This window comes from Myxine glutinosa, chromosome 12 (assembly GCF_964187855.1).
Source record: "Myxine glutinosa chromosome 12, kmMyxGlut1.1, whole genome shotgun sequence".
NCBI classification, from domain to species: domain Eukaryota; kingdom Metazoa; phylum Chordata; class Myxini; order Myxiniformes; family Myxinidae; genus Myxine; species Myxine glutinosa.
The window spans coordinates 96,610,039-96,633,897 of NC_136272.1; positions in this window are offsets into that span (position 1 = coordinate 96,610,039).

Sequence of the window (23,859 nt, forward strand, 5' to 3'; positions counted from 1 at the left end):
TTAGTCATGCTGGTGTAGTACAGCAGCTTACCTGACCCCAGAAAGCCAATTCTTAAGTGCAGCTAGCGGTGGGTGGGGTCCTTCAAATATTATTTCTCGGAATTTGGTGAATTATTTTCGAGTATGTTAGATGAGGAATCCTTGGAGTTTATAATTTACAGGAAATTGCTGGACAGGGAATTCCTCAAATATAATTTCTCGGAAATTGTTGAAGTATAGTTTGTACAGGCAATTCTAAGAAATTACTTGTAGTAATTTAGAAGAAATTTTACCTGTACTAATTTAGCAGAAATTGTTATAATAAATGTTACAGCTTTTACATTGTCTTCACAGTTTACAAGTTTCTCATGTAATTAAGTGCAGAAAACCCCTATTCCGTGACCTTTGACCTCTTCTTAAGTAACCTTACCACCACATATTCTGTTCTTAAGTTGTGGTTTATTGATGAGGGGACCATTCTCTACATGTTGTATGTGATTCCAGTTTTGTAGCTTATATGTCAAATAAAGGCCTAATTAGCACTAATTAATGTTGTTCTTAAGTGACCTCCCCACCAGAAATTTTCTTCTTAAGTTGCAGATTTGTAGTCGGTGGAGATCACCCTACCACTTGGCATATGAGTTGGTCTTGTAGTCTCTATGTCAAATAAAACCAATCTGGGGGGTACTTTGAGTGGCGCCCCCTACCCCACCCACCGCTAGCTGCACTTAAGAATTGGCTTTCTGGGGTCAGGTAAGCTACCTGTACCACACCAGCATGACAAAGCTTTTGTAGTTTCCATGTCAAATAAAATCCACCTAGCTCTCGGACCATAAGCTTAGTGCAGCTGGACTGGAAGGTTGGAATGCCTGGTCCTTAATACTTGGACCCTCTAGAATCATGTTGACTAGCGATACCAGCAAATCAGGCACAGATTCCTCCTGACATGTTTCACTAAATGAACCATCAAATGGCTTACACTTATCAAACAACTGTCGGCGGACGATTTCAGCTGCCCGAGCAAGGTGGATTGCATCACTATCGCTGTCCTGTTTACACACCTTCGCTAAGGCATGCCCGATGTCCTCATCAAAGACTAACAAAACATCTCTGCCCTTTTTAGTCGCTCTCATATCAGGAAAACGGGAAAGAATTCTCTGCTTGAGCTTTGTAGAATGTATGCGGCTTTCATGCTTGATACCCAGTTGTTCCAGCCGTGAAGAATACAGATTTGAAAGGTCAGCTAGCTTAAATACTGGAGCAGTGGCGGGGTCCTCAAAGCGGCTCTCTTCAATGAATGTCACAAGTTCTGCAAATGCAGTGCTGTGGCGCATGTTATCGCGATAGTCTGCTGGTGCTTGCTCTGTTTGAATGGTGGATGCACGATAATATAGAGATGCTAGGCACTTCGCATGGTATTTTGATTCCAGTGCAATCATATCTCCACCGCTGAGACGTCTTAGCAAGTCATCGTCTTCTACAAGTGCAGCACACTCCCGAACACGTCTGTCAGTCTTGAATGTGGAAACATCATGAAGCTGGTCTTTTCCAGATGACTTCTGGCAGAAAAAGCAGAGGTCTTCACGAATTGACAATGCAGAAGTCGACTGACGAGTGCGCTTAGAAACACCAGATGGACCCTCGCCTGCATCATCAGCCAATGCAGGTCTATCTTTAGAACGTTTCCTTGCACGTTCCAGTTCCGTATTGTTATACGTCAGTCTGCAGGACCTATGCCAACAGCCATTATGTGCAATAAGGGCTGCCTCAATACCGTCACCTTCATTTAACGCATCAATGTTTATTGTCCTTGGTAGTAGACCGATTTTATTAAACTCACGGAGGTTTGCAGTCATTGTTTTGTAACCAGCAAGCACTGTTTCACCCTTTTCCCCTTTTCCCCTTTTCGGATGCTGAACATCCTCAGCTGTTGACTCCCGGCACAAAATGCACAGTTCCCATTGAATCTCCCGATGCCGTTCAGCAAGCGGCTGTGAAGGGTCTACGAGTTTCATCCGCTTTGACATCCTCAACGGCGGACACGGTGATGACTTCTAACGGTTACCTCAGAAGCAGATGATTGTCCTGAAATGAGAGAAAAAGAAAACAAAAATAGGTTCATCAAAGGGCATCTGAAATGAGCTTAACAATATAAATACAAATTGCATTTGGTCACGAAAGTGCAGCTTCAGAGATTTCTTGACCACTGAACCAAAACCTAGGCCTGAATATCTTACAATACTCTGATGCATTACATAATACGACGTTAATAAAAATGGTCCCTAGATGGTGGCCATCTTGTGATGCCACACATTAACCAATATTCTACGTTTTCATTTGATCATTGACCCAGAAAATTGGCATCAGCGTTGAAAAAATAATTACTTTCATAGACGCTTTAAATCACAGAAGAATGCCAACCTGGTAAGAGTATTTATGTGCTTTCCCAGTTTGCATGATACTATGCAAAATTAATATTTTCATATGGCCGCCACATACTGCTTAATATTTTATGTTACCATTGGATTCCTAGACCCTAAAAATGTAGGTATAGGCACTGCAACCATTTAGATAGCTGTTCTAATTATGGAGATATTCATCAAAACAGGTCTGTTATGGCGGCCATCTTGGATTTCAAGATGGCTGCCATATACTATTGAATATTTTATGTTGCCACTGGATTCCTAGACCCTAAAAATGTAGGTATAGGCACTTCAACCATTTTGATATCTGTTCTAATTATGGAGATATTCATCAAAATAGGTCTTGTATGACGGCCATCTTGGATTTCAAGATGGCCGCCACATGGGGTGAAATTGGGGATGCCCCCTGGACTAAAAATCTTTCTTTTCGGGTATTCTAGCCATGTGCCAAGTTTCATGCTTTTAAGGGAAAAGGCACAATCGATCCGAATTTTTTAGCTAAGCTGCCCAGCTATTATGACATAATTCGAATTGTGTAATTATTTGAAGAAGAAACCTTAAAATTTTATCTTCTCCAGAACAGCTTAAAAGATTGATGTGAAAAACTTCACGTACATGATCAATGAGTGTTTTGGAATATATTTGGTAATTCTAACGTTATCGGTCGTATGGTCTGGCAGCCGTTTAAAAAACTTAGTTTGAATCTGAGGTTTTCACAGCATAGCTCGAGGGGCAATGCTGGCAAGAACAGCGTTTGTGTCTATGTCCCCACAAACATACACCAATGAGAGATGAGGATCTGGTCACTTGACAGGGGGATTTAACATTATATTTTGATATATTAATATCATCTCACTATAATTCACCAAATATACCCTGGTGTTTATACCCTGGTGTTGGGCTAGCGGCTAGGGTGCCGGCTTAGGATCCTAGGATCCTGGGTTCGAATCCCGATCGATCGCTGAATTAACGCCAGGGGGGTTGACTCAGCCTGTCATCCTTCCGAGGTCGGCTAATTGAGTACCAGTTCACTGGTAATTCCCTGCTTGTTGTAAAAGGCGACAAACAGGGTTGGCGGCAGGAAGGGCATCCGGCCGTAAAACATTGTTTCAAAAAGGGGACCAAAAAAACAACAACAACCACGGTGCCCGAAAAAGGCCAACCCCCGCTTTGCGGAGAAAAATGGCCTCTAAAGGTGGTTATTTTTTTTTTATATATATAATTCACCAAATGTCCGTCTGTCTGTTCGAAGGTACCGTAAAAACTGCTGAACCCATCGCAAAGATATTTTGGGTGGGTAATCCTGGGATCTCCAGGAGTAAAATAGGCTATTTAGTTTTCCCAATTTCAGCTTTGGTCTCCAGCATTCTCAGGTTTGGACTCCCGCATAACATTCGAGTTCGCATAACGTTCATTGTGACGATGTATGTGTTCACGGTAGTGTTTGACGTGACGGTGTGAACATAATTTCGTAATGTTTTTCGTTTCGTAATCCTTTAATGAACGTTTAATGTTTAATGCCTTTCGATGTCCGGGGCCGCACGCACGCTACACTGGACGGGCCAGTGTGTACCTTTCCCTTCGCCGTCAGGCTCGGGTAAACCGCTGAGCCCCATCCGTGATGGGGACTGGGGCTTGAGACAGTGTCCCACGAACGAGGAATTCCCAGTAAGCGCGAGTCATCAGCTCGCGTTGATGAAGTCCCTGCCCTTTGTACACACCGCCCGTCGCCGCACAAACATCACAATGAAAGACAATCGCAATTCACATATTCGTGCAATTCGAATAAATACGAATAAATAAATTCAAATTCGAATATTTTCGTCACAATGAAAACTGTCACAAACGGGTACTGGAGACAATGTGACAAACGTCACAAACGGGTACAATATTGGAGAGGCCATTGCCTTTTTATTTCGGCTTCCCAATTGAAGCCTCGCCCATAGGGCGGGTACCATTGCTAGTAGTACTAATTTGTGATTGTAATGATGGCTACTGCTGTTTGGAATGACAATATGGGGAACGTTCTGTCAATGCCTGACGTTCGACTTAAGGTGGCACAGAAATGTGGAATGTATTCGTTCTTTTGCCATTCGCTGTTTTTTTAAAATCCAAGTCATTCACGAACCGGCTGTCCATGCCTGAAGTCCAAAAAAAAAAATTTTTACATTATTTGCTAACTGCTATCCCCACTCAGATCATACTATCCTCCTCAACCAAAGTATAAAACAAGCCTGGCTATGCTGTTGTTAGACTTTCGGTCTTGTTTTTTAAAATCCTTTAAATTGAATTTTTTTATTCCAATTCTGAATCCAGTTTTTTTTTAAAAAGAGGACGTCATGTGTCACGTGTCCAATCAAAGTGGGTTTGTATCAAAGCGGGATGTTGTGGTGCACCGTTATCACTGCCAGCAGTTATAAAGTGACAGTTCTAGGTTATCCTGTTACTGATTTAACACGTTTACTTCTTAAATCAAATGTTCGTGTTTTTTTTAACTAATGACTGTCATTTTGGAATCCTACGCATGTTATCAGAGCATATAACAAAAATAAAGAGAACGACACTTGGTGGAGTGCATAATCTCACCTCGCACACTCATTCTGAACAAAAATACCATTGTTAACTGAACACGCTGCTATTATGGCCAATATACCCATATCATCCATGCATTCCATTGTCACAAGCATTCCCATTACCCGAACCTTTGTTTATTGATTATTAGGATATTTTGCAACCACTTTTATGCACATAAGAATAAATTGCATCAATGAAGATAAATATGAAAATAATTTCAAACTGCATTCCATATAGGTAGTCAAACATATGCAAGTTTCGTATCGATCTGCAAAGTGGTTAAGGAGAATATATTTTTTATGCTTTAATATTCAATATAATATGGCCACCAGACCATGTGACCTATGACGTCAAATTTAATTCTTCACTTGCATCGGGTCGATCAGAAATATGACGTTTCAGATTTTTCGGATAAGGATTTAGATTCAACCAATACTGGCTGGAATACAACTTCACCAATGATGTCATTGTTATCTCGTTATACACCCCATGGGGATTTAATGGTATATGCTAAGTTTACATTTTTTGCGGTTTCGGAGAAGATGTCCATTTTTTTTTTTCCTTTATTCCAATATGGCTGCCATACCATGTGACTTATGTTAGAGTTATGCCGGGGTCACACCATCACGTAAAGCCAGCCGTCGGGGCCACGTAGGGCCAATTTAAAAAAAAAAAATTACGGCGCCATAAACACCCCGTAAACCGCGGGCTTCATAGGGGCCACGTAGCTGCCGTAGAGCCACGGGATAGCCACGTACTCGCCACGTCAGACACTCGTAAAAATTGGCCGTATCCCCCACGTAAGGCCATGTAATGTCCAGGTATACGCCACGTATGGGCCACGTATGGGCCACGTAGTGCCACGTGGGAGCCACGTGTCCCGTAAGAAACACGTAAAAGTGTCGCGTTAAAAATCCTATAAAAAGGGGGTCCTCAGCCCCTTCCAGTCATTCAGCATCTTGACCTTCAAGAAAGCAACATCACCATGAGTACCAAGAAGACAGACTGCAGATTGCTGTCCTCAGATATCAGCATGCCCTGTACAATGCTGCTGGACCTGTCCTGCAGGAGATGCAGGCAAGAGAGATCCAGAGGAAAGCCAAGAAGAAGAGACTCTGGGTGAGGAGGTGGATCTCCAGGAGATGGGTGTCTATGACACCTTGATGAAGGAGCTAGAAGATGAGTGCCAAGGAGTTCCAGTCCTTTGCAAGGGTGTCACCTGACCTGTACCATGAGATAGTCAGAAGAGTTGGGCCAAGGATCCAGAAACAAGACACATTCTTCAGGAAAGCCCTGTCACCTGGTCTCAAGGTGGCCATCACCCTGAGGTTCCTTGGCACCAGTATATCCTACCACAGCCTGGCCCACGAGTTCAGATGTCCTCAACACCATCAGCCTGATCGTCTCTGAGACGTGAGGCCATCATTGCTGAGTACATGGAAGAGGTGATCAAATGTCCCAAGACACCAGAGGAGTGGGACGAAGTGGCACAAGGCTTTTCAGAGAGATGGAACTTGCACAACGTTTGTGGGGCACTAGATGGCAAGCATGTGGCAGTGAAGTGTCCACCAGGATCTGGCTCTGTCTAATTCAACGTCAAGAAGTTCCACTCTATAGTCCTGATGGCTCTTGTGGACTCTCAGTACAGGTTTCTTCTTGTGGATGTGGGAGCACAAGGAGGCACTTCCGATGGAGGAGTTTTCAGAGGCACAGAACTTTATGAAGCCCTAGAAGGTGGATATGCAGGACTGCCAGAACCAGAACCACTGCCAGGAGATGACAAGCCCATGCCCTTCAGCCTGATTGGAGACGATGCCTTTGCCCTTCGGACCTGGATGCAGAAGCCCTTCTCCTTCAGAGGCATGAACAAGAAACAACGCATTTTCAACTACAGACACGTGAAAAAGTAAGTACACCCCATGTAAAGTTTTGACTTTTTCAACATATTTCAACATACAGCTTTTTGATCTTCATTTCAACAATAATGACAGATACAGGTGATATAATATAACAAATATCATGAAACATTTACATTTTGTAGTCCATTGTATAATTTAAATAAACATAAATGCAAATTTTGCATGTGGAAAAAGGTAAGTACACCTCTACATTTATCACTACTTCAAATACCTAAAATTAGAATCAGGTGCACCAGCTCAGGTGCAAATGATTAGAACATCGTCAGAGAGGATCTTGGAGGAACCTGTCTAATTTAAACCTCAGACTTTTAGTTTGGTTTGCTCTTTGTTGTTGAAGTGTGCGGCGTCACCATGCCTAGATCAAAAGAGCTCTCTGAGGCCTTCAGAAAGAAGGTTATAGATGCCGACGAGTCTGGGAAGGGATTTAAAAAGATCAACAATTAGAAATCAATCATTCGACTGTCCGGAAGATCATCTACAAGTGGAGAAGATTCCAAACAACTGCCAACTTGTTCAGGCCAGGCCGCCCCAGCAAGATTAGCCCGAGAGCAGACCGCAAGATGCTGAAAGAAGTCTCAAAGAACCCCAGAATGTCATCACGGGACCTACAGGTAGCTCTTGCCACTGTTGATGTCAAAGTGCACGAGTCGACCATGAGAAAGAGGCTGCACAAATTTGATCTACTTGGGAGGTGTGCCAGGAGGAAACCTTTGCTGTCCAGAAAGAACATCAGGGCAAGACTAAAGTTTGCCAATGAACACCTAGTCAAAGACCAGCACTTCTGGAACAATGTGCTCTGGACAGATGAGTCAAAGGTAGAGCTATTTGGCCACAGTACCAGAAGACATGTTTGGCGAAAACCAAAGAGCATTTGACCACAAAAACCTGATACCAACTGTAAAGTATGGTGGTGGAAATATTATGGTTTGGGGCAGCTTTGCTGCATCAGGGCCTGGGCAGCTCACCATCATAGAATCCACTATGAATTCTTCATTGTACCAGAGGGTGCTTGAGGATAATGTAAGGCCATCTGTCGGAAAGTTGAAGCTCAACCGAAGGCGGACCTTGCAACATGACAATGACCCTAAACATACCAGTAAATCCACCAAGGAATGGCTGAAAAGAGAAATGGAGGGTTCTGGAATGGCCAAGTCAAAGCCCGGATCTAAATCCCATCGAGATGTTGTGGGGGGATTTGAAACGAGCTGTGCATGCAATTGTGCATGCTGTGCAACAATTTTTTGTTGAATAAATGATTGCAAAGTCAATTCTTCATTGTTTTTTGTTCAATTATATCACCTTTATCTGTAGATACTGTTTAAATGAAGATCAAATATTGATATGTCCACATATGTTAAAAAGATTTTAAAAAACATTTCATGGGGTGTACTTACTTTTTCCACATGCGAAATTTGCATTTATGTTTATTTAAATTATACAATTGACTACAAAATGTTAATGCTTCATGATATTTGTTATTATATCACCTTTATCTGTCGATATTGTTGAAATGAAGATCAAATAGCTGTATGTTGAAATATGTTGAAAAAGTCAACTTTACATGGGGTGTACTTACTTTTTCACGTGACTTTATAGGCTTTCCAGGGCTCAGAGTGGTGGAGAATGCTTTTGGCATCCTATCAAACAGATTCAGATGTCTACTCACCTCAATGTGCCTCGACATGAAGAATGTGGAATCTGTTGTCCTGACTGCCTGTGTACTACACAACCTGATCAGCTACGAAAACCAGGCAGGATCATTGTGGAGGCTGACAACGAAGATGCCAACCACGAGGTAGTACCAGGAACCTGGAGAAATGAAGAATCAGTGACAGCCTGGAGGGGCTGGGCTTGGAGGCTCTACCTGGCAACACATCTTCCAAGGCAGGAAAGCTGCAGAGACTACTTGGCAGAGTACTACAACAGCCCAGCAGGTGTTGTATCTTGGCAAGACAGGAGGGTGTATGATTTTGGTGATTATGATGATTAGACCCACCAAGAAGAGTTCCATCTCTCTGAAGACCAAGACCAACAAACGACAAGACGAGTGTCCAAAAACAAAGGCCCTTGTAAGGGCCACCCACACACTCCCAAAATAATGCAATGCTGGTGCTATTATCAATAAAAATTGTATTTTTTTTTCATAAGGCTATCCTTCAAGGCCAGTTGCCCTCTTGTTTTTGGTTCAAATTTAGAATACTTTTACCTATTGAATTATGGACTATGGTATGCAAGAGGTAGATTGTTTTTTTCCAAGTTTCTATAAAATTTGAATTTTTTTTATCTTCAAGTTTTCTTGATGAAATATATTTCTTTTTCTTTAAGTTCCTTGCTGAATTTTTTTTATTTATTCAAGTTCCTTGCACAATTTTTATTTTTTATTTTTCTTTATTTGCCTTTGAGACAAAAGGGTCATTCTTCAAGTGTCTCCTTTTGTGTCACGATACTTTGACGTCGCATTATGAAAATATTATTGAACATTAAACTTTTGTTTTCCTCAAGTTATTAGTTCTTTAATATTTACAAATATTTACAGTCATAAAACCTTCTAATTATGGGCCTGCATGACATGGTTGGCCAAAAGCAAACAAAAATAACTATTTACAAATAACTATTTACAAAATATCTATATTTACAAGAAAAAGAAAATTTACAAGTTTCATGAACAAAAATGACTATGTCCAACCAGTATAACAATTACACACATCCTAAAGAAAGAAAACATCACAATAATAAATCAATAGAATGGCACATTATTAACATAAAACAAAACAAATTATACGACATTTGTTGCAGTTAGCACCTTTCATATTGGCGATGTACTGTACTGTACAATATCTACTTGGCACACGTAGCTTGGCACTGAGAAAAGTAATAATTATATAAAGTTTTCATACAAAACGTTGTCAAAATTGAAAGCAAAGCACCCTTCAATGAATATTGGCAATATGTTGTAGTGTATTGTACAATCAGTCAGGATAAATAAAGTCTTACTTTACCTTACATTACCTTACTTTTATCAGCTGAAGTATTGTATTGTACTGTACAATATGAACAAAATAAGCAGCAGCAGCAGCACCCATAGTGAAAATATTACAATAGAAAACTACAAAAGTACAAGCAATGTGCAAGTTACAATTACACAAAAATATAAAAGCAAGAAAAAGTTCCAAGTAAAATCCTAAGCATTGGTGTTCTTCTGTTCCTTCTGATCGAACAACCGCATAGCACTACCAAGAGAAATGTCCAAGCTATCATCACCAACACCTGCACCCCTGAAACCAGCAGAACTTGCCTGTGATGCTGACACAGTGGTCAGCAGAGGGGTGTTCATCTGTGGGTAGTCTGAGGTGGGGGTGCTGGAGCCCTGAGGAGGTCCGTGTGGTGGTGGTGATCCCAGAGGGGATGCTACAGGGCTGTCCAGTTGTGGATTTGGTGGCTGCATGGTCTTCAGAGTGGTCAAAGTAACTATGATTAGGAGGGGGCATACTGCTACTGCTGCTACCTGCTGTACTGGGTGCTGCTGCGGGCCAAACTGCTGCTGCTGCTGCTGCTGACCAAACTGCTGCTGCTGCTGCTGCTGCTGCTGCTGCTGACCAAACTGCTGCTGCCTCCTCTGTGCAACCCTCTCCTGGAACTCACTCACCATAGCCAGGTTCTTCATGATGAACTGGTTGAAATCTGCAGGGTCGATCTCCAGCAGCATTCCCTCCAGCAGACTGACAATCAGCCACCTTCCTCTCGAAACCTGTCTTGGGAGCCATCTGCTGCTGCATGGATGCTTCTGCCTGACTGGCCTTCCCCAACAGCTGGAAAAAAAAAATAGTGTTAATATACTTTGTTTACAAAGACAAAAGGTCATCAAAAGACAAAAGACCATTCTTCCCAATGAACTGGTTGAAGTCTGCACGGTCTATCTACAGCAGACAAAAGGTCATCAAAAGACAAAATGTTGTGTACATGTGTATGATAGAGGTATAACAGATTAATAATATTCAAATGTACACAAGAAAATTAATACTTTCTCTACAATGGAAAAAAAAAAAACTGCAAGTTTCAAAGAGTCCAAAACTTCCATGTAAACACAGCATTTTAAGTAAACATTTATATCATTGCACAAACATTTACCTGGTCTAGTGTGCTCTTCAGACTCTGCATCTCACTGGACCCTGCCACCACTGAAGATGAGGACTTGCCCTTACCTACACCTTTGCCCTTGCCACTGACACCAATACCACTGGAACTGCTGGCACCACTAACACTGGGGCCTCCAGTTGGCTCCACATCCACATGCACAGAGAGGCTCATCATAAGGTGGTGCCGATATGGTGTCTGGTCTCTGAAACTGAGCATGTACAGAAATTGTGAAAGTGAAAAGTAACAAGGGCACACAAAAATATTGATTTTTCTAAATTCAAATTCAAACATCGAAATAACTTGTGAATAGTGATATTGTATTCTTTTACTTATTGTTTAAAGAAATATTTTACAATTGTGAAAGTGAAAAGTATCAAGGGCACACATAAAAATATAATTTAAAATACTAGCAACAGTACCCGCCTTATGGGCGGGGCTTCAATTGGGAAGCCCAAATGAAAAGGTAAAATATCAGAAATTGAAGGCTTTTTTTTTTTTTTCAACGATTCATATAAACATCCGTTGAATCATTTCACACGCAAATCATCAAAATCTAAACAGTACATGGACGATCACGTACCACGTACGTCTCGCGTCTCGCTCGCTCTCATGTTGTCCCGATAATGATACTTCCGCAGGTTCACCGACGGAAACCTTGTTACGACTTTTACTTCCTCAAGACAGTCAAGTTCGCTCATCTTTTCGGCGCACCGGCTCGAGCCGTGAACGGCCCGTGCAGGGGCTGATCCGAGGATCTCATCAAACCGTCCGATCGGTAGTAGCGACGGGCGGTGTGTACAAAGGGCAGGGACTTAATCAACGTGAGCTGATGACTCGCGCTTACTGTGAATTCCTCATTCATGGGACACTGTCTCAAGCCCCAGTCCCCATCACGGATGGGGCTCAGCGGTTTACCCGAGCCTGACGGCGAAGGGCAAGGTACACGCTGGCCCGTCCAGTGCAGCGCGCGTGCGGCCCCGGACATCGAAGGGCATTAAACGTTCATTAAAGGATTACGAAACGAAAAACATTACGAAACTACGTTCACACAGTCACGTCAAACACTACCGTGAACACATACATCGTCACAATGAGAACATCGTCACAATGAACGTTATGTGAACGCGAATGTTATGCGGGAGTCCAAACCTGAGAATACAAGAGACCAAAGCTGAAATTTGGAAAACTAAATAGCCTATTTTACTCCTGGAGATCCCAGGATTACCCACCCAAAATATCTTTGCGATCGGTTCAGCAGTTTTTACGGTACCTTCGAACAGACGGACGGACATTTGGTGAATTATAGTAAGATCGTCACAATGAGAACATCGTCACAATGAACATAATGCGAACGTGAATGTTATGCGGGAGTCCAAACCTGAGAATGCTGGAGATGAAAGCTGAAATTGGGAAAACTAAATAGCCTATTTTACTCCCAGGGGTCCCAGGATTACCCACCCAAAATATCTTTGCGATGGGTTCAGCAGTTTTTACGGTACCTTCGAACAGACAGACGGACATTTGTTGAATTATAGTAAGATTTTTAATTTTAATATTTCTGAATTCAAATTGAAATTGCTTAAGTGTATTGCAACTTACTTTGGTGGACTGCCTGCTGGGCTGCCTATAGATGTGTTCCCTCCGGAAGGCAAACCGGGTTCTCAGCTTTACCTCTCTGACGGCTGCTTGGGGGCTCCCTGGCCACTTCTGGTCTCCTCCCTTCTACCCACCCTGGATCGGGTTGTGGTTTGTTTTTTTTTGTTTTTTTGTATACAAGATCGAGGCTCGTGAAAGAGCGAACATTAATCACACAGAAAGACAAACAGACACACAAAACAAATAACATCGGGAGCGGTAGACAAGATGGGGAGAGAGGGGGAAGGACACAAACACAACATTTGAGAGCAGGGACCGAGAGACATGGAGACATCGAGAGAACTGTGGGAGGGAGAGGGCTTTGGGGGGGAGGCATGGGAAGGGGGGGGGGGAGGCATGGGAAGGGGGGGGGTGGGAGAGGTATAAAACATATGGATACTGCCAAGACTTCCAGGAAAGAAGTTGGAATTTCAAACAAGGTGGATCTGGGGTGAATTAGTGGGGGTAGAAAAGATCAAGGTTTTGGATGGGGGAAGATAAGAGATGGTGGTGAACAGCTGTTTTGAAGACCTGGAGGGAGGAGTGTGATTGAAGTGAGTGTGGGAGTTTGTTCCAGAGGCGGGAGAAAAGAGGAATGAAAGAGTGAAGGTGAGCAGAGAGCCGAGATTTCGGCAGTTTAACCATCAGAGGGTGGCTGGCAGATCTTGTGCGACCTGTAGGAATATTTGGGGGACAGAGCACAGAGAGAGCTGGGGGAGCAAGGCTGGAGAGGAGTCGGTAGAAGACAGAAAGACCACCTACCTGCCTGCGGTGAGTGAGTGAAAGGCCCTCAGAGATAGCTTCATCGCGGGAGATTCCAATGATTCTGAAAGCTTTGGATTCAACAGCGTGAAGCCGAGCCAGGTGTGAAGCAGGAGCACCAGCCCATAGGGGAGAACAGTATTCCATTGAGCTGCGGATGAAAGCCTTGTATGTGGTGAGGAGCTCAGGTGTGCCTAGGAAGGACTTCGCACGACGGAGGATGCCCAGTCGGCGACTGGCTTTGGAGGCCAGCTTGGAAATGTGGTTTTCCCAAGAAAGATCATGGCAGATGGTGAGACCCAAAAGCTTGAGCGACAGAACTTCTTGGAGAGGATTGTTGAGAAGGTAGATGGGAGGGTTGTCCAGTCGATCTTTTCGGAGAGACATAGTAAGAGTGTGAGATTTGTCAGGATTGAAAGACATGTTCCACATGTTTGACCAGTCTGTGATTTTGTCCAGGTCTTCAGAGAGTGAGGAGGCTGCAGACTGCCGATCTGAGGGAAGAGGAATGGAGCGGCAGAGAGTGGAGTCATCAGCAAAGAGATACAGAGGATTTTCCAGAGAGTCGGAGAGATCATTGATAAAGACCAGAAAAAGCACAGGGCCCAGCACACTGCCTTGGGGAACTCCAGCCTGAACGGGAAGGGGAGATGAGAGAAATCCATTCAGGGCCACACGTTGACTACGACCAGAGAGGAAGTCCGCAAGCCATGCATGGAGATTTCCATGGATACCATAGGAGGAGAGTTTGGTGAGCAGAGCTGGGTGCCAGACCGTATCGAAGGCACGTGATATGTCAAGGGAGACAGCTCTGATTTCCTGTTTGGCATTGAGGACCTCCATCCATTGTTGAGACAGCAGAAGCAGCATGTCCAGAGTAGAGTGACCTGGTCTGAAACCAAATTGATGATCAGAGATCAAGCCATTGGAGAAGAGGAAAGATTTCATATCCGAAGCAATGATGGATTCCATGACTTTGCTGATAATTGGGAGCAGGCTGATTGGTCTGTAGTTGCAAGGATCTGTTTTTGCACCTTTTTTGTGTAAAGCGGTAATGTTTGCTGATTTCCAGGATGCTGGCAGATGACCTTGAGCAAAGGATAGGGTGAAAAGAACAGAGAGAGGGTGAGATAGAGCGGCAGAGCAGGATTTTAGGACCCGTGGGCTGATGCCATCTGGTCCAGTTGCAGAATCAGAGTCGAGGTTTGACAACTCCTCCACCTTGTCAGGAGAGAAGGTCACAGAGTCCAGGAGCAGTTTGGTTCGACTGGGAAAGGTGGGAACAGAGAGAGATGGGTTTGGGACTAAGGATTTTGAGGCAAACACAGAGTTGAGGCATTCGGCTTTGTCACGTGCGATGTCAACTGTGTAGCCATTTGAGGTAAGGGAGGGGATGGAGGGGGAACAAACACCAGAAACGGATTTGACCAGACGCCACCAGGATTTGGAGGAAGGAGACAGGTTTGAGAGTTCATTCTTGAGTGAGGAGAGATAGTGCTTCCTGGCACTCCTGAGGGTAGACACACACTTGTTCCGAGCTTGGTGGAAGGAACTGAGATTTCCTTCAGTTGGATTAGCCTTCCAAGAGGCAAAGGCAAGTTGTTTCAGGGCAACTGCCTCACCACAAGATTCAGTGTACCATGGACGGGAGGAAGGGTAAGACAACTGAAGGCGAGATGGGATAAATCTGTGCATGAGAGAGATCAGTTTGCTTTGGAAGAATTCCCAGGAAGAATTGATGTCAGAGGCAGTGGAGATGGGAGACCAATCCAGACGATTGATGGCTGCTTGAAGGCCTTCCCAGTCGGCCTGAGTGAAATGCCAGACTCGTCGACGCTGAGGAGGCTCTCTGAGAATGGCCAGAGAGATGTCCACTTTGACAAGCACATGATCAGAAGAACCGATTGGAGCAGAAGAAGAGCAGCAGACATTAGCAGGGAAGTTAGTCATAACCAAGTCTAGAAGAGAAGATACTCTATTGGCTGAGATCCGGGTCGGGAAATTGACAGATTGTGTCAATCCCAGTGAGTCACAGAAGTCCTTTGCTGAGGTGCCATGACTGGTGAGAGAGGAACCCACACCCAACCAGGTGGCATGATGACAATTGAAGTCACCACATATGAGGAAGAGAGAGTTGGGATGAGTGGATAGAAGTTGGTCCATGTTGTCAGACAGTGAAATGTAGATGGAGTCATCACTGTTTGGGGGACGGTACAGAACATATATGAACAAAAGGTGGGAGCGGAGAGGAAGCCGTAGCCAGAGGTACTCCTGGGGGTGAGGAGGAGAGAGGGCAGTGCAAGGAGAGTGAGGAAGAGTTTTTGATAAAGATAGCCACCCCACCACCAGGCCGAGGCTCAGGTCTATCATACCGGAGGAGGGAGTAACCAGGAAGAGATATTAAGGAATCAGAGACATCTTGAAGGAGGAAAGTCTCTGTTAAGCAGATCAAGTCTGGATTGTCAGAAGCAACCTGTATGGAGAGATCAGTCAGGTTTGAGCGAAGGCCCCGGATGTTTGAGGTCCATACCGTTAATGAAGAGAGAGGGGGAGCATCGGGTACAGCACAGGGGAGGGGAGGAGTAGGGTAAGATGACGGATGAGAGGGGGAGGTAGGGAGAGCAGTTGTTAGTGTGTCAGCGATTGCAGAAGAGTTCCAAGAAAGGGAAGGATGAGGAGGATGAAAGGTTTGAAGGTGAAGGGATGAGGCACAGAGAGGGGTTGTTTAAGGGGGGGGGCAGAGGAAAGAAGAAGGTTGGGGGGGGTGGAGGTATGAGATAGAAGGGAGACGAAGTGGGGAGGAGGCAGCTTTGAGGAGGAGGGGGGAGGAGGGAGAATTGGAGAGGAATGGTATGGGGGGAGATTTGAATGGGAGGGGTTGGGGGGGAGTTTTGAAGGGGAGGAGTGAGGGGGGAGTTTAGGAGGGGAAGGGCAAGGGGGGAGTTCAGGAGTGGAAGGGCAAGGGGGGAGTTCAGGAGTGGAGGGGTGGGGGGGAGTTTAAGAGTGGCGGGGCAAGGGGGGAGTTTAGGAGTGTAGGTGCAAGGGGAGGGATTTGGATGGGAGGGGCAAGAGGGGAGTTTAGAAAGTGGATGATTAATGAAAGACGAACATTGAAAACAAATTGGGTTTGTTGTGATTTTCAAGTTAGCAATCCGGTTCAGAATGATGGAGGAGGGATGGAATGAATGTGAATTTAGACCATGTAGTGAGGGAGACGTATAAGATATTGAATTTCTTTTTTTTGAGGTGGAATGAGTTGGAGAGGAAATTGAGAAAAGCCTTTTAAATAGGAAGAAAAACAGCGTGTTGTAAAATACCACTGAGTAAAACACTGAAGGGGAAAGGTTATACATATTTAAATAATATTTAAACAGAACCGTGAACAATCTTATGTGCACAAAAATACCAACGGGGGGAGAGCCGAGAGGGACCACCACGAGTCACGTGAAGGGCAAACGGTGGATGGCAAGGAGTTAATGGGGGCGGGGCGAACAGCACACCTGGACAGAAAATACAGGATGAGTCAACAGTACACGTGGAGAAAGGAAAATAAGTGTTTTGTTTTTTTTGTTTGTTTGTTTGGTTTTTGGGGGTGGGGGGGGGGGGGGAGGGGAGGTGGGGATTTAGAACGTTAGACAGAGTATTATGTTCGGGGTAGAAGGGAAAAAAACTAAGAGCCAAGCAAAACACGATTAAGATAACAAACACCGACGGGGGTACAACTACAAGGCCGCACACGAGGAGCAGAACACGATTAAATAATTACAAGTTACAGGAAATTCAAACCAAAAGTAACTATAATCAAAACAATAACGCATGGACGATAAAATAACGAGTTGAAATTTGACAATCTATCTGGGGAAATGGGGGAGAAACACGTGGTCGAAGAACGAACGAACGAACGAATAAGAATGAATAAACGAATGAGAACAGAGAAGGAAATGGTTTTTTTTTGGATTTTTTTTGAGTTGTGATTTACACAAGGAAGAGGGCTATGGGGTGAAAAGATTGGGAAAACAGAGAACGAAAGTTATTGGATCACAAAAACACGGACCGCTGAGAGAAAAACAAAGCCTCAAGGTTGTACAGTGTTCACTGTACAATTACAAGGCCTCAAAACACGACCCGAATTAACACGATTTTCAATACAGGTATGAAAGATTTGCACCGAAAATCTTCGTCGGGAGACAATATATACACCATAAAATAAATAGTTATAACGAAAATACAAATGGGAACAATTACTTAACTTCGATTTCGATGGATAGCATGGAGAGCTGAGAATAAACGAACCCTCGCCAGCAAGACCGGAAACGGAAGTCCACACCTCGAGTTCAGCAGCTGCAAACAAATAAAAAACAAATCATGAATTGCTTGCCTGTGGGCATCCATGTCATACAGGCCTTCAAGAAGAAGGCAATAGCCAAACCAAGACAAGCAATTCAGTCAGTACATCTTGCAGAATAGAGTGCAGAAAACAAGATTGGGTACTTACGAGTCTTGTTCATGAACTTTGCCTTCGCTGCAATGGCTGCATCCTTCTTGGTGTCCTTGTAGTCCAGCATGGACTTATTGTAGAGGTACTCTTCCTTCTCCCACCAGGAGGCGAGCTCCTCCTCCTCTGGAGTGAAGTGCACTCTGATGCTAATCTTCCTCTTCTCCTTCCCTCCTTACTTCTGGGGCTGGGAGCCTGACTGGGACTGTATGGAGCTGTCCCTCTCATTCTCTGTGCTCTCTTGCACATCACTGTCACTGTCACTACTGGACCCCTCATCCTCCTGCCTCTTGTCCTCATGCCTCACGTTCTTTGCTGGGTTTTCCTCCCTCTGCTGTGGTTCAGGTTGCAGGGTTGGGGGTGGCGTGGGGGAACGTGCCCTGGCTTCCTCTGTGTCCCCTCCTAGGGGTGGGGGTAGGATAACACTCTGCCCTGGAGGTGTCGTAACACTCCTGCCTCTCTGAGATCCCCTGCCCCCTCTGAGATCCCCTACCTCTGTTGCCACCTCCTCTGCTACTGCTGCTTCCTCTAGCACCTCTCACCATGATAACGTTGAGAAAGAGCTTCAAAAATTGTTGAGAATTGCTTCAAAAATTGTTGAGAATTGCTTCAAAAAGCTCCAACTTGTGAACACTGTGAAAGTGTCGCGAAAACTGACCGCACGGGATGAGACCTGTATTTATAGGTGCCCGAGGAACTACGTAACTTCCGGTTAGTGCACCCTTCGCGACAACAGTCACGTGATTGGATACGTTGAAAACAAACCACAAAAGGGCACGTGTTACAGCCGGAAATTATGGAAACGGTGTAGGTTATTTGATCATAACTCGCTTAATTATTGTCTGATCTTTAAAATTTTAACTTTCCGACAAGCTAGAAGTAATTCTCTTTCTAACAATATAAAGTTTTATGAAAAATAATACGAAATGTTTGTATAGCCGCCTGCGGAACTATGTAACGTCCGGTTAGTGCACCCTTCGCGACAACAGTCACGTGATTGGATACGTTGAAAACAAACCACAAAAGGGCAGGTGTTACACACACTGTTACAGCTTACTTCCGGTAGTCTCGCCCTCACCTATATGCAGCCGGTTCAAAACACGTGGCGCTACGGGGTTCTCTGTGGCTCTACAGTCTACAGGGTGGTCAAGTGGCTCTACGAGGCGACTTCATGGCCAAGATGTGGTGAGCACGTGGCGATCACGTGGTTCTGTCACCAGATCGCTCCTTATATGGCAATCACGTGGCGCTACGGGGTTCTACGTGGCCAATACAGGGCCAATAGGGGTCCCCCATAATTGCCACGTATTACGTGGCCCTCACAGGGGTAGCCCCGTGGCCGTTAAGTAGGCGCCACGGCAGTGGACAAGGCTGACTTTACATGGTAAAATTTTGAACTTTTAGAAATTCCCGCTCTACCTTGCAGTAGGCGCCACATAGACCCCGTGACTGCCACGTGGATGCCGTAACTGCCACGGGATAGCCCCCTCCCACCCCGTATCAAAAAAATGGGCCTACGTGGCCCTTACGGCTAGGCTTTACGTGATAGTGTGATCCCGGCATTATCAATAAAATGATCTCAATGGAGAGTCCCTCCTCTGTTTAACATTTCTATATCAACAGGTCCCTCTTATATAAACAAGCGGATGTAGGGAAAATATTTTTAAGCGAAAATATACAAACATGGACGGACACGTAAGACAGACAGACAATTCCCTTGCAACCCCTTCAGGGCAAGACAAAAAATGTAAAAAAAAAAAAAGAAGACGATTTTAGTGTTTATCTCGACACCTTAAATGGAGCAATTTCTTTCAGAGATTGACAAAGTCATCCAACCTCTTTCACCAGAGATGGATGAAGGTGTCAAATACAGGGTGTTTCGAAAAGATTGATACAACTTTGACTTCCTGCCATTTTTAAAATATATTTTTTTACCTATACCGTTTTCCTTTACAGGGTTTGATGGTGATGCCGTGGTGTTTGTTCCCTGGGATTTCTAGCTCCGTAGCTCAACTATGCCATTGACAGTGGAGCAGAAGACAAAAGTTGGGGCTCTGTGGTATGAGACAATCATCAATTTTCTGGGGGGCAGAACCACCTGAGGAGATCACTGAGAGGTACCTGAAAGGGCCTAAGGTCACATGCTTCTGCGCCTTCAATGCCAGATGGGGAATGCTGGGGCCTTACTGGTTTGAGAATGACAACAGCAGGACGGTGAAGATCAACGGTCAGCACTACCGGGCCGTGCTCCAGAAGTTCCATAATGATCTAGTCCAAAAGGTCACCCCAAACCAGCTCAGCATAACCTGGTTTATGCAGGATGGTGCACCTCTGCATACAGCTGGTGACACCATCACTTTCCTGCAGCAGCTCTTCAGAAACCGCCTCGTTGCCCTGGTTACCACTCATGACTAGGCACCCCATAACCCAGACTTGAACCCACTGGACTACTGGTTCTGGGGGGCTGCCAAGGGCCCTATCTATGTCAACCACCCTGCCACACTAGATGATCTGAAGCAGGAGGTGTCAGACTACTTCCAGGCAGTGCCACATGAGACCTACAGGAAAGTTGGACAGAACTTGGGAGTCAGGATCAATGCCTGTCTGAACCGTGATGGGCACATATCGAGAATGTCAATGCCAATTTCACACCTTGGGCTCTCACTAACTCTAGTAGTGACTTACTGCAATAGGAATCAGTGATAGAAAACACCATGTCATTAGCTTTCAAGAAATGTTCGGTTCAAATTCCTGAGGTTTCTGTTTCTTTTTAAATAAACATTGAAAGTTGTATCACTCTTTTTGCAACACACTGTACTACTTGGCTGCACGATGTGTGTGTGTGTGTGTGTGTGTGTGTGTGTGTGTGTGTGTGTGTGTGTGTGTGTGTGTGTGTGTGTGTGTGTGTGTGTGTGTGTGTGTGTGTGTGTGTGTGTGTGTGTGTGTGTGTGTGTGTGTGTGTATATATATACACACATACATACATACACACAAGTACATATATTGTTGCAGCTACGGGTTTCACATCTACTAGGGAGATCTTCGGTTCCCCTCAAACTTACCAGGCCAGAGACCACCGATCACGAACAACTTCGCACCACGGTGGGTTGCTCGGCAACCGCGAGCGCCAATTGGTCTACCACATGGTCCCAGAGTCCTCCTTTTGTCTACCGTTTACTTGCCTCATGTGGCTTTCCAATTGGAGGACGTGCCCTCGGCTATGCACCAATCCTATCTTGATTTGATCTTAGAGTGGCCAGCTCACCTCTGATGCATGTCGGACTGAATGAGTCAATGAATTTGGGAATTATAACCTTCCAGCCTAACCTAATCTGCAAAGAACAGCACTGGATTAATAGAGAAATGATGAACACTGACCGAGTTAAGGGATTTATTTTTACGAGCAGAATCATGCATGGGGGAAGGATGGTGAAGAAGGGAACTCAAGGACTTCAATGCACACAAACAATCAAATGGATGTAAAAGGGAGGAATGAAATCAAAATGTACAGGCAATCACAGCAATGAAGCATGCAGCGATATACATACAGAGCAAAGAAAATGGACAAGATGCAGAACTTAACCTATGCCTTACCTACCGGCTATACACAACATGGGTACCCAATCAAACCATCCCCAGAGGGAGAAAGAAGAGATGGTGCAAGGGTTATCGGCCTCTTTATCTTAACGCGTGGGTGGGAATCGCGTGCTCCAGCAACCCAAGTCTGTGTTAAAGGGAAAGAAATACTGTGGTGTCTAGGGTGCATTGAGTCGTAGATGTCGTGCGTGTCATGCCTGTAAATGCATGTGGTATGAAAGAAACTGCAAAGGTACGTTATCAGTAATTGTCACTCCGGAGGAGTCATGCTGCGGCAAGGCTACCGGTCGCTGGTGCCCTGAAAAGGACAGTTGCTAAAATGTGTTCTTGTTGAGCTCGTGAGTTCAACAGAACGATTTTATATACAGACAGCTGAGAAAAGAATGCAAGAGATACCTTTTCTTGATTGACATGGGTCAGCATCTCGTGATGCTCACAGGCATGAGGGCGAATTCTGGGAGCGCTGAATTACTTGTAAGAGGCGAACGGAGCGATTATGTATCCACAGGGCGTTAATGACCAATTAGCTCCTGCTTCTTCAGAGGTACATGGTGTATGGAGAAGATTGCGGCTACTCTCCGCGCTACCTTCCCCATGCTACCAAGGAGTGGCGTGCATCTGTGGTGTGTGTAGATGAGGTAAGAGGAAGGTGGACAGTTCGTGTGTGGTTGGGGTTAGCTGGTCGTGGAGCAATGAATGGCATGTATAATGTCTTAATGCCATATAAACGTAATGTGAAAATGACAAGTCAGGAGACGACGATGGTTCACGAGCGAGCGGTATTCAAGGACAAAGGACGGACTACTTTGAAATGGCCGTCCTGTGTGACCTTTAAAAGTCAAAACCGACAATGAAAATATATAAATAGGAATGTATTATCTGTTATGAGACGAGTTAGCTACACAATACCAAAAATTCGGTTAGATTTGGACAACTTTGAAAATTTGACCTTTGTGACCTTGAAATGTCAAACAAAGGTTACTGACCTTGAAATGAGATAGAAAATAATGTATAATCAGTTATGAGGTTAGTTAGCTAAACAATACCGAAAATTCGGTTCGATTCTGACAACTTTGAAAATTTGACCTTTGTGACCTTCAAAGGTCAAAGATTCCGAAATTTGTTGGAAAACTTGTATTTCATGATGTATGTGATAATATAAGATCATGTATGACATTTCACCCTATCGGGAAGCGAACAATGTAATAAAACCATCAAAAATCGACTTTTCTAAATTTTGTGACCTTGGGGCGAAAATGAAAAATCGAGCTCCGTGGGGTTAGACACATGACATTGGCCTAACCAAATACCGAAACCCCTGTCAGATTCCACCAACTCCCTCAGAGAAGATGTAGCTTGAACTCGATTACCCCCTAAAAAGACATCTATTTCGGGCGTGGCTCCACCCACAATGTGCGCAATACGCCCATTCTAGGCAGGACACAACTAGATCATGATATCAACCTTCGACCCAAGTTTCATCAAGATCGGATGATATCATCGGGTAGTTATGCTGTGGACAGACAGACACACACACATGATGAATATAGTGGTCACTTGTTAACTCGTGAACCAATAAATGGATTCAAAATAAAGCATAACTAAAAATGTGTTTATTAAAAGCTAAGTGTTGTGTCCTTATTGTGTATCTAAAGGGAAGATTTAGAGATGGGGAAGACGAGTGGCAGTTTGGATTCGGTGTGCGATTTAAATACCTTTTGGCGCACTATGGCAAACACTATGTGTGTACGTAAGTTACCCCCTAGGAAATGGGGAGAAAAGGTGGGAAACTTCTCTAACCCTCACCAATGGTGGGTTACACCCTTGACACGCACGACACAAGTAACAGAGTGGCGAGACCTCTTACCACTAGTGCTTGACGGAGTACATATAGGTTGTTTTCCACTCATATTGTCGGATTTGGGGAAAGTTTTACAAAAGTTACTAAAAACGAAATTTACTTCATTCCACTTCATTATGACGTCCAATGTATTGCAGTCCAAAGTACAGTACGACATGCAGATTTAAACTAGGCAGGCACAAAGTGCAGATTAAAAATATAAACCTGTTTAAGATTTAATGGATGCTAATTTACAATACAATAGTACTGTACTGTATTATATTCATACCCTAAGCTTTACGATGTGTTATGTGCTCCTCCCCGACCCCCTGGTCACGGTGTACCTCCGAGCCCCGAGAGGAGTCACGGCAGAAAAATGTGTTATTCTGTATGTCAAAGATCAATGGAGAAGCCACCCCAATCGTTACTCACAAACAAATATAGTATTAAGATCACACAAGAATAGCAGTACAACAATAATAGTATTCAAAAGTACAA